We start from the raw sequence: 3,462 nt of genomic DNA on the forward strand, positions 1-3,462 counted from the left end.
ATTTTTTTCACAAATTAATACCAAACTGGGTTTTCTCCATTCTATCCTGGTATAATTGCCCTTTTGAAGCTAAATTCCAAGTCTTTATTTATATTACACTCAAATTTCAAAATGATCTTAACAGGTCTAAATTCTAGGCTGAAATGAACAATCATAATTTCCTATCTGTCATGCCAGCTCTCAATCCCAGGTTATATTTTTATCCCAAGTCATTTTTCTTACAGATGAACATCTCAGGAACAAAGACAGAAAGCAGATGTAGTCAGGTCAAAGGAGAAAACCCCAGCACAATCCATGAACGGGACCGGGCTTCTGTGAAGGTGGGAGCTGCCCCAAAAGAGGCCCAAGCTTGGAAATGGCAAAAAAAAAGGTACACAAAGGGGAGGGGAAAGGCAATCGACCACACGCGTGGTGACATTAACAGGTAATGCAGCCAGGTGGTACATCCCATGCCATTTATGCCAAGCAGAATGAAGCAGAGGGATGGATGCTTGGAGGAAAGAGGCCATACAGTGCCTGGGGTAGCTGGGGAAACTCAGACGTAACATGGATTCTCACCATCAGATAACTGGATACTCGCATCCTACCGGCACCATCTCAACTGTCTCTCCATTACAGGCAATAGGGCATACAACAGGAAATCTCAACTATGCAGATGAGTACAAAAGCAATAATGTTCTAATATTTGTATGAGACTAACAGCAGGAAAAGGAGGTATTAAACTCAACAAACAGAACTAACACCCAAGGAAACAAAGTTAATGGAACCAACAGGTAGAAACATTAAAAGAAGTATTGGGAAAAGAACCAGTTAGATCTTGAAAACAATAAAAATAAAGAGCACAATAGGTGCAGCTGAGGAGCAGTTAATAAGCCAAGAAATTCAGGATACAGCCCAATTTTTCAAGGGGATTAAAAATATGAAATGAAAGTCGGTGTCATTTCTGCTGCATTCTCTTGGTAAGAAATGAATCACAGGTTGGTTACCCCGCCCAGATTCAAGGTGGAAGGGACTACAAAAAACTGGAAGGGATGACTCACAGGGAGCATCATTGCGACATTCACCCTCCATACACCCCATTATTCTGTTTGTGCCTCTATTATCACTTGTCACATGATGTTATAATTTGTTTACTTGTCAGCCTGCTCACTAGACTATGAATGTCATGAGGGCAAGAACCAACTCACTCATCTTTCATAGCCACAGTGCCTGGCTCAAGTCCTAGCACACAGCAGGTTCTTACCAAAGGTTTGTGGAGGGGCACCTGCAAGGCTCAGTCGGTTGAGCGTTCGACTCTTGGTTTCGGCTCAGGTCGATCTCACAGTTTCGTGAGTTCGAGCCCTGCATCAGGCTCTGTGCTGGCAGAAGCCTGCTTGGGATTCTCTGTCTCTCCCTCTCTCTCTGCCCTTTCCCCATTTGCACTGTCTCTCTGTCTCTCAAAATAAATAAATAAGCTTTAAAAATAAAAAATGAAAATAAAGGTTTGTGGAATTCAATTATTCCTGTCACAATCATCCAGAGTGTACAGGGTCAGAGCATCTGGCTCTAAAGATAGTTCTGGACCATGTGGGCTGTAGCTCTAAAAAAAGTAAATTAAATCAATTATTTTCAACGTAAAGATAACCTCCAGAAGAAATGAAGTAGGACAGGTAAGTTCCGAGACATTACAGGGAAAGGAGACAAGGAAAACATAATCAATTCAACAAAAGCCTTTTAGATACCTTACTTAGAAATCTACAAATATAGGGGCGCCTGGGTGGCGCAGTCGGTTAAGCGTCCGACTTCAGCCAGGTCACGATCTCGCGGTCCAGGAGTTCGAGCCCCGCGTCAGGCTCTGGGCTGATGGCTCGGAGCCTGGAGCCTGTTTCCGATTCTGTGTCTCCCTCTCTCTCTGCCCCTCCCCCGTTCATGCTCTGTCTCTCTCTGTCCCAAAAATGAATAAGCGTTGAAAAAAAAAATTTAAAAAAAAAAGAAATCTACAAATATATATAACATAATTAATAATATGGCAGATCTGAATAAAATAACCATCAGACTTGAACTAAAGATACAAAAAGAGAATTTTGCAGTCAATAATTTGTAAGCAAACACACATCACATTTATAAAAACTATGTATCAGGCCACAAAGAAAACCTGAAATTATTCAAAACGCAAGCATCATGCAGATCATATTGTAACATAATTTAAAATTCACAAAACAAAACAATTGGTAGTCACTTCCTCCCAACCCCTCAATGTGAATGTGAACTCAAAAAATGTCTGGGTAAAAGAAAAAAAAAAAAGGAAATTATAAACCTAAGTACAACACTAACCATAAAAGAAATATAAAAGATAATCAAATGTCTCCTTCCTGAAATTGTATCAGGTCCATTTGATTTTGTAGGTGGGTTCTGTCAAGCTTTCAAGGTTAAATTTTCCAAGTTACACAGGGCACCTGGGGGGCTCAGCTGGTTAAGCGCTGGACTTCAGCTTAGGCCATGATCTCATGGTTTGTAGGTTCAAGCTCTGTGTCAGGCTCTGTGCTGACAGCTCAGAGCCTGGAACCTGCTTCAGATTCTGTATCTTCCTCTCTCTCTACACCTCCCCCACTCTCTCTCTCTCTCACTCTCAAAAATAAACATTAAGGGCGTCTGAGAGGTTGGCGGGCAGGCATCATGGATCAGGTAATGCAGTTCATTGAGCCGAGTCAGCAGTTTGTGAAGGACTAATTCAGCTGGTCAAAAGGTGCACTAAACCTGATAGGAAAGAATTCCAGAAGATTGCCATGGCAACAGCAATAGGATTTGCTATAATGGGATTCATTGGCTTTTTTTTGTGAAATTGATCCATATCCCTATTAATAACATCATTGTTGGTGGCTGAATACCTTTTTAGAAGAGTTTTTCATCTTGGGGACTGGTGAATAAGTGAGGATTTGAGAAGCTCATGGAGTAAAAATCTGTCTATATGCTTTGTGTTTTTCTTTCTTTTTGTGTCTTCCAAGATGTTTTGTATTTGTAAATTAAAATAATTTCAAAATAAAAAATAAACATTAAAAAAAATTTTTTTTTAACTTCTAAGTTACATAAACAAGCCCAGATCACAGAAAAAGGTTTAAAATATTTTAATTAAGGGCACCTGTTGGGTGGCTCAGTTGATTGAGCATCCAACTCTTGATTCTGGCTCAGGTCGTGATCAGAGGGTCATGGGATCAAGCCCCACATCAGGCTCCGCCCTGAGTATGGAGCCTGCTTACGATTCTCTCTCTCTCTCTCCCTCTGCCCTTCTCCCCCACTCACATACTCTTTCTCTCTAAAATAAATTTTTTTTAATTTAAGATTTTTAATTAACACTATGAAGTTAGCATAATATTGATATCAAAACCAGAATAAGAATACACAAGGAAAAAATACATAGGCCTATCTATCTCATGTATGAACATATATGAAAAATGTTTACATAGGAGAATATTTAAATAATGA

The 3,462-nt window shown here is 40.0% G+C and overlaps 1 pseudogene; it reads left to right on the plus strand.

Annotated features, from left to right (window-relative positions):
• Window positions 1-2,655: 2,655 nt before the first annotated feature.
• Window positions 2,656-3,019, plus strand: LOC124526840 (protein transport protein Sec61 subunit gamma-like; annotated as a pseudogene).
• The last annotated feature ends 443 nt before the right edge of the window (window positions 3,020-3,462 follow it).

This window comes from Lynx rufus, unplaced genomic scaffold (genome assembly GCF_022079265.1).
Source record: "Lynx rufus isolate CCGP_SWC_20201006 ecotype Redwood Valley unplaced genomic scaffold, mLynRuf1.p SCAF_5, whole genome shotgun sequence".
NCBI lineage: Eukaryota > Metazoa > Chordata > Mammalia > Carnivora > Felidae > Lynx > Lynx rufus.